This window comes from Tenrec ecaudatus, chromosome 16 (genome assembly GCF_050624435.1).
Source record: "Tenrec ecaudatus isolate mTenEca1 chromosome 16, mTenEca1.hap1, whole genome shotgun sequence".
Lineage (NCBI taxonomy): Eukaryota > Metazoa > Chordata > Mammalia > Afrosoricida > Tenrecidae > Tenrec > Tenrec ecaudatus.
In genome coordinates, this window is record NC_134545.1 from 68,759,984 (window position 1) to 68,774,541 (window position 14,558).

The 14,558-nt window shown below is 36.8% G+C and overlaps 1 long non-coding RNA gene across 1 annotated transcript in view; it reads right to left on the bottom strand.

The window, feature by feature from the left end:
• Positions 1 to 2,069: 2,069 nt before the first annotated feature.
• Positions 2,070 to 14,558, bottom strand: part of LOC142429327 (uncharacterized) — a 35,307-nt gene continuing 22,818 nt past the window's right edge. Inside the window, exon 4 of the long non-coding RNA XR_012780418.1 lies at positions 2,070 to 3,311. This is a non-coding gene — a long non-coding RNA (uncharacterized LOC142429327). The remainder of the gene's footprint in view (positions 3,312 to 14,558) is intronic.

The window sequence follows — 14,558 nt, forward strand, 5'->3', positions numbered from 1 at the left end:
TACATGAACTTTTAGTGGAATAGGTTTCGCATCACAGCAACACACTAGACACCACAGTACGATGAACTGACAGCCAAGTAGTGGTGGTGAGGTCAGTCTTACGGGAGAGGTCTACTTTGTCTTAATAGGTCGCTGAGCCCTATCCAAGAGCAACAGGTTGGCTTTTGATTTAACTCTTCAAACTACTCCACACATTTTCCTAATTTTAAGACATTATAACTATAAAATAATAAATGTATTAACAAAAATCAGTTGAAGAGTTAGTCTCAAGTTGTTCAAGGTATTAGCACTTACTCATCTCACATTTATACATAAATCTTATATATATTACATATTATCTGATATTATTCTCCACGATAAATGGATAAAAGTTTGGGGTTGTCAAGAATTTCATTTTGCTTGGCTTCACCACCAATGCTCATCAAGAGACCAAATGACGCATTGTCAAGAGACCAAATGATGCATTGCAAAGGACGCATGCAAATCTGCTGCAGAAGATCTCTTTAAAATGTTGAAAAGCAAGAAGGTTACTTTGAGGAGTAAAATGAACCTGACCAAGAACATGGTATTTTCTACCACCTCACCTGCTTGTGGAAGTTAAACATTGAACATGGAAGTCCAAAGAAGAATTGATGCATTTAGCTTATGGTGTTGTGAAGAATATTTAAAGTACCATAAACTGTCAAAAGAAAACCATATCCAATTTGGAAGACGTACACCCTGAAAGCTCCTAAGAAGCAAAGATGGTGAACGTTCATCTCACGTCCTTTGGACAGGTTATCAGGGGAACCAGTCCCTAGAGAAGGACATTATGTTTCGTAAAGCAAAGGGGCAGTGAACAAGAGAGGGGCCTTGAGGAGCTGGAGTGACACAATTGCTCCAGCACTGGGCTCAGTTATAAGAATGACTGTGAGGAGGAGTCAGGAACAGGCAGTGTTTCATTCTGTTGTGCAGCGGGTCACTGCGAGACGGAACTGACTCAACGGTTTTGACTCACCCTTATTAGTATATGTACTAGAACACTTTGTCATTCATCTCCAGAATTAACCCTACCTACATAATTTTGTTGTAGAAATCATAACATTAAGATTTTTCTATCATTATAGATTTATGTATCAACCATTCTTAATATAATTGCTATTTTTTTTCTTGAGCTGTATTTAAATCATCTGAGTTTGTGGCTCAGTGACCCAACCTTGTGTCAGTCTTACATGACATAGATTCACATGACTCAACAGTTATGTTTGAATGGGAAATTGATTAGATCATTCATAAGAAAAACACTCCGTGGCATGAGTTGGCATGAGATATATAGAAAACAGAATGACTAGTTAAAAACAAATAATTTTAGCAATCTTCGGTAGACACCTTAGTTCTTGATTTCTCCAAAGACTATTTAAACTTTTGTAAATTTCCCAATTGCTCTTTTGAATAGGCAGAGCACAGTTGGATATGCAAACATGAGTCATACTGAGAGTTTGGGCAGTTACTAAGTGCAGGTATGTGAAAGAACAGCCAAAGGAGAGCAGCTTACAGAGTAGAGATGTCCAGGAACAAATAGTATGTTTAATTAAAACAGTGTAAGGTGAGTGAAAGATGAATTAACATGAAGACCATTCCAATTATCTGATAAATTTTAAATTACACACACAGCAGGTTGAAAGGATTTATAAAGATTTTCAAAGATCAGTATACTTGTATATCACGTAAGTGGCAGATTACTTCTGAACAGTTGAATAAAAATTTATACATTGCATTTATATGAGAAAAATAGTCATCTTAAATTCAAGTTAGAAATGTTGCTCTGAGAAACTTGTTTTACAAAAGATGCCTAGAGGTATTTGGGGATATTTTTATTCTTGGTTAATATTTATACGTTTAACATTATATGCTCAAATGCTATTATAATGTAAATTCTTCAGTTCAAGGTTATCATTAAAACTGAGAGTTATCGAAACTGGCCTTGGAATACCTCTATTTTTAACACCTCAGGAAATAGGCAACCATCTATCATCCATTCCGGGTTTATTGAAAAGCTACCATATTCCAAAAACTATTTTAGGCAGTTTTAGTACTAGACTTGGACCCAAAATCTGCATTTTATTTCTATTAATTCATTCACATTGGGATCGTAGACATGATGTAGTCAGACCACAAAATAGAGACTGAGCTAATAGGTTTTCCTTAATTAATATTTTATTGTGTTTCCATTAAACTTTTACATAGCAGTTTAGGTTGTTACATGACAGTGGTTATGTTCTTCCTGGCATGTGTACATGTACATCTTCATTGTTTCTATTTGGGCTGTTCTATTTTCATTTTTCTAGTTTATCTTCCTCCCTACATCTTCCTTTTTTATTTTAAAATGTTGATTGATCTCATATAGGTGAGTTTTTAAAAGAGCAGAGTACTAATGGGCGATATTCATCATTTTTTGAGTCAGTTTTTAAAATTTAGCTACAAGACGACTTCAGGGGTTTGTTGGGTTCCATTTTTTAAAGAGTACCTCAGGCCAATTGTTACAGGGGATCCTACAATTTAAACTAGTTCATTAAGTCTGTTTTGTTACTTGGTTTGGGGAAACTTGAGTTTCTTGTCCACGTTTTTCTCTTTCTCTGCAAGGGCCCATCTATCATGGCCTGATAACAATGGTTAGTGATTGTAATTGGGCACCATCTAGTTATTTTGTCTCAGTGTAGACAAGGGTGTGGATCATGAATACTATTTAGTAAACTAATTTCCTTTTGAATCTTTGGATTGCTTCTTTCTTTTTCTTTAAACTAATAATTTATTAAATCCTTTGTAGATAGAAAAAGTAACAAAATTATTGAGTCAGGTGCCTAATACATATGAGGTAGGTTCAAAAAGTTCATGGAAAAATTTCATTATTTTTTTTAATGCCATTTTCCATGAACCTTTGAAAGCCCCTTAATACCATTGTATTTCATCATGAAACCATTCTGGACTACGTATATACTGCTATGTAACAAATGACCCTAGTATTTAGTTTAAAATAGCAAACATTTATAATGGCACGAAATTTTCAAACATCAAGACTATGAGAATTGATTTACCAGATATTCTGAGCTCAGGGTATCTTATTCGGTCTCATTCAAGCTCTTGCCTGCAGCTGAGGTTTCTTCAGACTTGATTATGACAGAAATATTCAGTTCACGACACATTCATGCAGAGATGGGAGAAGGCTTCACTTCCTCCCAACGTACCACTCTCTCTCTCTCTTTCTTTCTCTCTCTCTGTCTCTGTCTCTGTCTCTGATGGTTCCTCACCCGGTTTCCTCCAGAGTGAGCAATCTGTGAGGGTGAGAGACAGAGACACAGATAGAAAGGCAGAGAAACAGTGAGGACTCCAGACAAAATCTTCTTTTTATAATTTCATATTGGGAGTGACTAGCTCATTTCTGCCGTGAATTAGAAGATATGAGGCATAGAGATTAACCGTAAAAGAGGGTGGATGAACGTGAACACCAAGAGATGGACTGTCTTGAAGGCTGCTCAGCTTACATAGCCTCATTTTTATTCTGCACTTGGAGATACTGAATGGGAGAGTTATAAGTACCCTACTCAATCTATAAAACCTATATACTGAAGGGTGAAATATAAATTTAGTTCTTTCTGCATCTCTATCTTTTCCCACTGGTTATTATTCCTCACTTATTAGTTTAATGGTTAAATTTTCTTTGTACTTTGCAAAGTGTTTGGTTTCTCTGCTTCACTCTATTTCTGTCAATACCTCTTTCGCATGCCATGACTAGAGAATAATTATTTTCCCATTGGTAGTTTAGTGTAACCTTTATAATTAATATCTTCTCTTTGCATTAGAAAACTGTTTCTCCAAATGTAAATGTAGTACAACTCAGAAGTGCTCCTAAGCTTCCAACCAATTCCTTAAAAGGGTACTCTGGACATGAAAGCTTCTGGAGGAAGCTTCTCCATGCTTTCCTATTACAAATCTCTTTATGTGAAGGAAACTGGGGTTCAAACCGGATTAGAGCGCTGTTTTCTTTTTCCCTCACAAAATTACATTCTTAAACTTGTAACTAAAACCGGTTAAATGGTACCAGATTCCCTTCTGCCCCAGTCAGTAGCAGAGAACTGGATTTATGATGTACTATTTTCAATCCTCAATCCTTTTACAAGCTTTATCACCAGAATTAGGTTTTAGAATTTTATAGCTTCCTATGTGCCCTGAAAGATAACACTGAACTGTATAACTTTGACCTTTTTTCATGTTCTATAATTTCACTGAATTGTCATTCTAATCTTTTGCTTTATAAGCTCAGCAGCCAGAGGAAGGCACAAAAAATGTCTTTTATAATTGGTAAGCAGCCAAAGAGAGACATTTCAGGCCCTCATTTCCCAGCTCTCCAGGATTTCTCAGTTTTGTTCCTTATCCTTTTAAACATTAAACGAAAGCAAATAAATAAACAAAGCATTCTAGAGCAAGGTGTGAAGTAATTGATGTCACGATATGCCTATTTTCTTAAATCACGGGAAGAAATTGCTATCTAAACAATTATTTAATTTAACCTATGAACCACATGAGTGGCATACATGTTTAAGCACTTTGACTACTAAACAAAAAGTTGGCTAAAAATCCCACTGAGAGAAGTCTGAAGAAGGACCCGAGGATGGAGATTTGATAGACCCCAGCCATCTGCAAATCCTATGGATGGATCGCAGTTACACTCTAAAACACAGGTGTCAGAATCCACAGGATGCTAGCTGGGTTTGTTTGTGTTACTTTTTTTTTTCCAAATCATTTTATTGGGGGCTCGAACAAGTCTTATCACAATCCATACATACATCCATTGGGTCAAGAACATATGTACATTTGTTGCCATCATCATTCTTAAAACATTTACCTTCTACTTGAGCCCTTAATTTATGTTGCTCATTTTCCCCCTCCCTTTCTATTCCCCCCTACCCCATGAACACTTCATCATTCATATACTATTATTATTTATTTTATTTTATTAATTATTATTATTATTTATGTGTGTGTTGCTTTTTAATGAGACATTTAAGGAAACAAGAATAATTTCATCATTGTGTGCACACATTTTTCACTTCATCAGCTTTTAAATGAATACTTAGATATGGTCATCATAAACTGTTCAGATAACCACCCTCTGACAATATCACAGGGTCCGTAGGTGCAATTGTATGGCGATAGTATATAAAGATTATAGTAAAGTCATAGAGAATAAGAGTGATAGGAGAGATGATAAAATAAAGGAGTCAGACACATTTTATAATAGCATACTCACCTCAGCCCCTCTTGGTGGTCCACTTGAAGGTGGATCACAAGAGAAGGAGAGAGCAAATATATTTCTAACCAAGGCTTATATATAGTTAGGGGTGTATAAGTGCCCCTGATTATAGGCAACCTCATATGTCACAGGAAAGGGTTGTACCATAGGCAATACAGCAATGAGAGGGGGATGACATAGGGCTGTACACACAATAGGAAGAGGAGGGAGTAGGGGTACACATGTGACAAGATGGGAAGATCCTAGATTCGAGATGGCAGCCTAACCTTAGTTGTCCTTGACCTGGCTTGACTTATTCTCAGCTCTCCTTCAGGAAAGCAATCCACTATCCTTATCAGCAGGGAGTGAGCCCCACCTATGGTGGGATTGTCAGTAGTCTGATTGCCCTGGATGCCTGATGCTCTCAAGGAGATATCTTCTGAGAACCTTGCTTCCAAGTGTGCTACAATCATTTACCGGTGCTGCAAGCAGTGTCCTAGAATGGGCATACAATGAATATGGGAACAACCTGGGGAGAAACCTTTTTGTGTCCCACCATGAACAATAATGTATGGAGTGCTTTATTACACGCTACAAGCTAAGAAATAAAAAATTAAAAGATTATGCCCTGTTATCCCAAAATAATGATATGCAGGAATGCTATCTGATGAATAGAGTACAGGTCATCCCTCAGTTACAAACATCCTACTTGCCTTCTATGATAGTTCTTTTGTGAACTAACAAAGTGAAATTTTAGTTTGGGTGACTTGTCAAGATAACCAGAACAACAACAACAGCAAAATTAAGGGTCAATTCCATGGAGTGGAAGACTGGGAAAAGGTGTAATGAGCCCTTTCAAGAGCCTAATGTTTGTTATTGAATTACTGGCAGGACTGTGGAGACCCACACACACAGAGCAGCTAACATCTTTGCCAGGGACACATCATTTTTTAGTGGGACCCTATCATCTTTGATCAGATTATCAGCTACTTTGAAACCCTGTTTTAATGTTATGCAAATTGGTTCTCCCATGAAATGAGGAAGATCAAGGTGTCTGCTCCATGAAAGATTTACAGCCTTGAAAACCTGACACAGGGTCGTGATGAGTCCAAATTGATTTAATGGCAGGTTTTGTTTTGCATTTTGGACATATTTCCACCACGTGGTGTTGTTAAGTGCCATCAAGTCACTTCTGACTCGTAGTGGCCATGTGTACAGCAGAACTAAACACCACCAGGGCCGCACCAGCTGCACATTGTCTTTATGCTCAAGCCTATTGCAGTCACTGTGTCCATCCATCTTGTCCAGGACCTTCCTCTCCCTCTGCCTTGTACCGTCCTCTTATTTTTTCCTTTCCTCTTTTTTTTTTAAAGCAAATAGAGTACTTGAGATGTGCAAAGGACTTGTGATAAGGTTTCACCATCTATGCCTCTAAAGAATAGTCTAGCTGTACTTCTTTCAACACAGATTTGTTTGTTCTTTTGGCAGTCCATGATACTAACAATATTCTTTGCCATCACCTTAATTCAAATGCATTGATTTTTCTTCATTCTTCCTTATTCAATGCCCAACTTTCACACACATATGAAGTAATTGAAAATATCATGGCTTCAGTGAAGCGCACTTTAGTTTTCAAACAATTATCCTTGTTTTTCAGTACTTTAAAATGGTCTTATGCAGCAGATTTACCCAATGTAATGTGTGGTTTGATCTCTTGACTGCTGCTTCCATAAGCACCGAGTGTGGATCCAAGCAAGACAAAAATCCTTGATTACTTCCATCTTTTGTTTGCTTAACATGGTGCTAGCTATTGGTCTAGGCTAGGCAAGAAGTGTTTTTGTTATTGTTTTACATTGAGTTGTACTTCATACCGAAGCCTATAATCCCTGATCTTCATCAGCAAGTGCTCCAAGCTCTTCTCACTTTCAGCAAGCAATATTGTGTCATCTGCATATCACAAGTTGTTAGTAAGCCAGCCTTCCTCCTATACTGATGTCACATTCTTCATATAACCCAGTTTCTCTGGTTATTTTCTCAGCATACATACTGGATAAGAATGCTGAGATGGTACAACCCTGACGCACACCTTTATGGATTTTAAATCATGCAGTTTTCCTTTGTTCTGTTTGATCAACTGCCTCTTGGTCCACAGATAAGTTCCCCATGAGCACAACAAAGTGTTCTGGAATTTCCACTATTCCCAAAGCAATCCATAATGTGTTAGCATAAAGTCTGCAGTTCACAACTCATAGCTGTTCGGGGGGAATATGAGGCTTTCTATGCCCGTAAAGATGTACCTTCTCAAAATGAAATTTACATTCTCAAAAGCCACCAGGGTGGTTCTATGCTGATCTATCAGGTCATTTTGAATCAGAGTCAACTTGCTGACGGGGAGTCACTCCTGACAACAACTTCTTCATCATATTCTCCTTAACTTGCTTTCGTTTCATTGAAAACATAGCATCTTTTCCCACACTAATGAAAGCTATATAATAACGCTATGTACATATCCTCCTGACCTACATATTCTTAAAGGTGCATTTAGTAATTGATCTGGTTCACGATACAGGGCCAGCTATATAAGCAAAAGTACTCTTTTCAGATTTGAGATGGCTAATAAAGATGAAGAACTGGAAAATCCCTACCAGCTGTGAGAACAGTCGCATTAGATTATAATGCTGTAGATAGCGACCTGCTTTGGTTTGGGGCAGTCACGTTTGGGGTTGGGTAGCAGATGGGTATGGAGTCATTTCAGCTCTCAGATCCATTAATTACTGCCAAATTGCACAACCATCTCACAGCTACTTTCTTTTCATCCATGGCACATTCAAGAAGGAAAATGATTCACAACCTACTTTCGCCTTCTAGGTATAAAAATGGGCAAAGTAAATAATACTATGTTTTTTAAATTGTTAAAGAAAACAAAAGCTACCCTGCTATTCTCACATAGGGAATGACATATATGACTAAGAGATTTAGGGCTGAGAGAAAAATTATTAGAAAGTGAATTACTTTGTAGATCCCTCTGCTTTGAAAACTGGCTTAAGAAGGAATTGGGAATGGTGCATAGTATCTAAGAAAGTTTAGGTTACCCAGCTCTCTACAATAAAATAATTCATCTAAGTCATTTTGATTTCACCCATTTTTCCTAATGAACCCACAAGGTACAGGGTAGAAACAAATTGCTCTTTCTTCCTTTTTATTTTTTAAAGCCAAACCTGCACAGATGAAATAAAACAGAGCAATGAATTTGATTTAAGGGTGAATGAAAATGTTTTTAGTCTTTGCAATTCCCTAATAAAAAAGAAAGAGAATCAGATAAGCCACATCAATAAAATATATGAAGACTTTAAATTAGATATAGTATCTCCTTTTTCCCATTCATTTTATATCAAAATACAAAATTTATCTAAATCTCCATAGGTTGCCTTATCTTGTAAACCAAGTGCATAAAATCTCCATATTTCAGGTGTTTTTAAAACATCCTTTTAATTAGTTCTAGTTAAATTATTGATTAAAATTAACTGTTAGAGAAAAATACAGTAATGACCCCAAGTCATTAGGAAGGATTTTTAATTTTATTAAAAATGTTTCTGTTCTCATTAACAGTTTTGTCATTTTCAAAAGTTCCAGTGAAATAAAACTGTAGGAAAGAGAATATCTTTTAGTACATAATGCATCAACACCCCCTGGCTTTTTCTTCAATAATTATTTACCAGCCTTACCACCCCTTCTTTGAAGTTAGAATCAACCAAATGACATGTCAGTCAGTAAATATTTCAAGTCTCAGCTCTGGATCTGTCTCTATCTCTATATGTATATCATCATCTATATTATACCTATACCTATATCTATATCATCTCTCTAGTAGATATAGATATAGAGAGATACATAATATTAGATAGATATACATCTAGATAATAACCAGTGCACATACGTATATGCTTCAAAATTTGTAGGATATTCCATTATATTCGCTTATTTTTGAAATTTTTTGTTGTGAATTGTTGTTGTTAAGTACCATTGATTCTGCTTTAATCTCTAGGACCCTATATACCTACACACCAAGGGAATGGTCCTGTGCCAACCTCACAATTGTATCTATGCCTGAGCCCATTGATGTAGCCACTGTGTCCATGCATCTTGTTGAGAGCCTTCCTCTTGTTTGCTGCCTTTCCAATACACTGAACACAATGTCCTTCTCCAAGGAGTGGCCCCTCCTGACAAAATGTCCAAAGTACGTGTGATGAACTCTTGCCATCTTTGCCTCTAATGACCACTCTGGCCTTATTACGCCCAGCACAGACCAGTCTGTCCTTTTAGTGTTTTCAATAGTCTTCAATTCCAAATGTTTTCAATATCCATGGCATTTTCATTATTATTCTCCAGCATCACAATTTAAATGCATCATATTCTGTTCTATCTTCCTTATTCAATTTCCAATTTTAATATGCATATGATGCAATGGAGAATACCATGCCTTGGGGCAGGCTCACTTTAGTCCTCAAAGTAACATCCTTGCTCTTCAATACTCCAGTAGAGCAGATGTACCTAATGCAATACATCATTTGATCGCCCGACTGCTGTTTCCATAGGTCTCCGAGCAAGACAAAGTTCATCCAAGCAAGACAAAATCCTTGAAAACTTCAACCTTTTCTCATTTTATCATATTTTACTCATTAGCCCAGTTGTGAGGAATTTGGTCTTCCTTACATTATGCATAGCTCTAAAGCTTCATCAAGTACTATTGTGAACTAAGTGAAGCTTTACAGAGCACATCATCAGTTTTACATTCAACAATTCACACACATTTTGTTTCATATCATCCATCCACATGTCCACTCAATGATCCCTTGGTTGTCCTCTCTTCTCCCTGTGCTGCCTGTGTCCGTTTTTAATTTTTTCCTAACCCTCTGATCTTTGTTCTTGGGTAAATATTCTGCCATGATCTTAAATGGTTGATTGTAGTAACAAAGAATGAGTTTACTTCCAGATCTGAAGGAGGACTGAGGATCATAATCTCAGGGGATCTGCCAGTCTCTATCCAACCAGTAAGTTCTGTACCACATTTCCCCCCTGCTGAATCCAGGACCTACTCCATCCATTGCGATCCTCTTCAGACCTCTTGGCGAGGATAGCTGGGCACCACGTATTAGTTCTGGTCTAATAGTTGTGATGAGTGCTGTCTGTGTGGTCCTTTAGTCCGTTGGACTAATCGTTTCCCTATGTCTTTTCTATTTATATGATTCTTCTTTCCTCTGACAGGGATAGATCAATAGCTAAACCTTCCTTGACTTCTCACTAGCTTTGTCCTCATCCACTGTGAAGTAGAATATAGAATATTGTCTTTGTGTAATATGTTGTGTCAGTTGACCTTGATTTTCCTCTGGTCCTGTTATCCTGAGCTCAATAGCTTATTCACTCAAAGTATTCAGTTATGTCTAAGAAGTGTTCATTCATAGTTTTGACCCCCTGTATATTCCACTATACTCATAGATATATTTTCAAGAAAGGTAAATACACATTTTAAAATATATCCTGTCAAATCTATATGCATTGGAGGGTATACTCATATTTTCCTCCCCACACCTTTTCAGCCTGCTTGTCTATGTTCTCATAACACATCACTATTACAAGATTGCATATATAACAATAATGATCTATGTTACCCTTAACCTTTGAAAACCTCCCTGTCTTCCCACCTTCATAATTTATTTTTGAAAACTCCCTCATCTTCATTTTCCACAAATTTTTGAAGCCTACTCTGTGTGTATGTATATGTGTGTGTATATATATATATAACTATATATATATATAGTTATTAAGCGATTCCTTCCTACTGCTATGCTCTTACAATACTGTCTACCTACTGTCACCTGGTCCATTCAAACTCATATTGACCTTATACATGGTTTTGGAGAATATACATCTCTGTGTGAGAAGGTACCCCTATCTTTCTTCTGTTCATTGACAGGGAATTGTTTAATGATTTAGGATTAGATGGATAATTAGGTCTCTTCTCTACTACTGAGTATAAAGTAAAAATGGAACACAGAGAAGTTGTCACCTAAAAGATGTTTTACTTTTTCATCCACTGGTTGAAAAAAAATCATTTTCCTCTCTTGACTCCACCCCTTATTCCAATACCCTACAAATTTCAGATGAAATATTTCCTCATCTGTCTTTCTTAATCCTAGGCACAATAAGTTGATCCAGTAAAGTACTCTAACAGCACAGTGCAATTTTTCTATTGTGTCACTTATGTACAAAGTTAATGGCACAATAGTTCTGTGCTCAGTGCCAACCTTTGGCTGGCAGTTGGTTCTTTAGGGAGAACAATCTAGTGATTTGTTTCTACAAATATTATACTTAAATGTTGCTGCTTGATTGAACATCTCTCTTTAGACATAGGCTGAGCAATGCAAGTGATCTTACTTTGCTCAATATTGGACATTTAAGACCTGACACTATGTCTTGTAAAAAATTATTTTCTAGAACTATAAACCAGTAAATTAATAAGTAATACTATCATTACCCTAGCAAAATAATCAGTGTATTAGTCTGGGTACTTTAGAGAAACAAATCCACAGAAACTCATGTATAAGAGAGAGTTTTATCTAAAGGGTAAGTGTGCATCAAGAAAACATCCCAACCTACCATTAGCATTATAAAACCTCTTCATATATGTCATGCAATGAGCAGACATTGGTCTTTTAAAAATGTGGACGCACTCCTCAATAGCAGGACATTTTTAAATGTAATTGTATGATGCTCACTCTTAATTTGGAACAGACCAAGGTGAGGACTTCGAAGGAGTTCATTTCTTCTCTTCAGCTGACTGTCAAAGTTTTAAAAGCAAAATGCTATACTGTATCTATAAGAGAATTCTAATGATAAATGAAGGTTGTGTCTACCTACTTTAGTTAGTTGGCATCTGACAAACCACTCCATTTTACAGTTGGTTTATACTGAAATTCAGGTAGTATATCACTGTCAAAAGAACTTGAATCAAGGCAACTTTCCTAAACTTTCAAACAAGGCATTATGTATTTATTTTTCAAAATGTTTCCTGGATTTCCTTCTGTGACTGAGGTAGTGTGTACTGGGAATGGGATATTTAGGAGGCTGAGTAAGTGTTTTGAATTGGAGAATTACTTATTGATCCTTACCGAACTCTAGAGGCAGTCTAGGTTAAGCACTGGTCTGCCTATTTAATGTCTCTGGTTTCAATACACCAGTGACTCCTGAAGAAAGATGACATTTTCTCTCCTAACTAGTTACAGTCTCAGAAAACTTATGGGCCACTTCTTTTCTTTTCTACGGGGTCACTGTGAATCAGAATCACTTTGACCACAATGGAGTAGAGATTCTTATTATCCACGCTATCTTTTGATATCTGTGAGCTAAATTTCTAAGACCAAAGTCCGTGAAGCCTTTGTTGATTTTGTAGTTATGCATAGATGATTAATTCTTCAAGCGTACTGCTGTGGTAAAGTAGTACCTTTATCAACCTTTAAATTTACTATTCTTAATTTCAGATTTTGTTCCAGTTCAGCATATTGTAACTGTAAATCAGTACAATAGATAAGTCATTATAAAGTCATATAGCTAGGAAGGTATTCAATTTTTCAAACTCCTTGATTTTAACGTCTCTCCAAGCACAGGAGAACCACTAGGATTGTGAGCTCTTGAGACCAGAATCTGATATCGCTAAAAGACAAATTTATTTTAATATATACACATTCCCTTTAAAAAAAAAGAAACACTTTGGATTTTACTGCATAAGTCTATTGAGGCTGTCGATGGATTTAGACCTATTTTTTAAAAAAGCATCTAGTTTATTCAGACTTACAATGATACTATAGGGCAGAGTAGAACTGCCCCATAGGGTTTCTGAGATTGTAAGTCTTTAAGGGAGCAGACAACCTCATCTTTTTTTCTGTAATGGAAATTCTAGTAATCTGAAAACATTTTACCTCCAGACGACTAATAACATTTGTATTATTTTAACCCAATATGCAATAACTGGATTTAACAAATATTTAGAAGAGAAGCTGATCTCTACCTAGAGTTGGGGGTGCAAAGAAAGACGATCTTGGGTCATAGCTCTCAGTGTGGGGCCCTGTGTTCTATCTAAAGAATTTAGCTCAATATCAAAACTTTAACTCCTCACTAATTATGTTTCTTAGCTGCTAATCAGAAGGTTGATAGTTTGAACCTACTAGCTGCTCCAAGGGGAGCCCTCTGGGGGAAAGCAGCACTATTCTATCGCTTTGCTGTCAGTTGGAGTTAATGCAATGGCAATGAGTTTTAATTTGTTTGAGTTTTAAACTTGACTGACCTCAAGGTGACTGCAACCCATGGAAACCCATGTCTTTTAAATATAGCTATTCTTCATAGGGTTTGCAGGAGGGCCTCTCCTCTGTGTAAATTTGAACCACTAAGTTTTCTGTTTGGATCCTAACAATCAACCTTTCCCTTCATCCAGAGATTCTGAACTTCCTGCTAGGATAAATTAAAATCAGTATATGGACAATACTGGAAGAAAAACTATAACAAGCATGCCCTTTGATATTCTTTTAATGCCTAAAGTGCTTTTCCTGAGTAAAAGTCAGGTTCCATTACATTTTCCGTGAAAATTCATCATCCTTGGTAAATTCCCACACCAGAAACTTACACCATGACTGTCCTTTACTTTGGCTTGATTCAACAAGATGTCCATATTTATCCCCAGGATTTCTTGATATCCTGGGACATTATTTCATGCCCTTATGCACAGTTGGGCTTTATGACAGATTTTTTTTTGCTTGTTAAGGTTGTTCGATATTATGTTTTTTTTAAAGTTATGGAATGCATGTAGAACAATTGAGTCCTGCTAAAATTGTTTTCAGGAAGCTGTCATACCGTATGGGAGACATAGGTTCACTGGACTGTGGAGGTAGAAGAGTAGGGAAGGCATAAGAACAGTTTGTGGTTCTTAGCAAATTCATTTTATTGCATGAAGCCTTTAGAAGCACAGAGTTGCCCATAAAGGCACCCCACAATGGCTCCCAGGAATTGTTACTGGATTCTATTGGTTCTTAGTGCTGCATTCCCATGTTGCCTTAGACATTCCTTGGCAAGTAATGCTTTCTAGCCTGCCAGAGCCATAAGGTGGATCACACCCTGTTTACCCCTTGCTTGTTCTTCAAAAGAAATAAAAAGGTCTTCCTATTCTTGATTTCCTGGACTGCAGTAAGCTGTCAAAGGAGAACCAGCCTGAAGAAAAGCGGACCACACCTGGCTCACT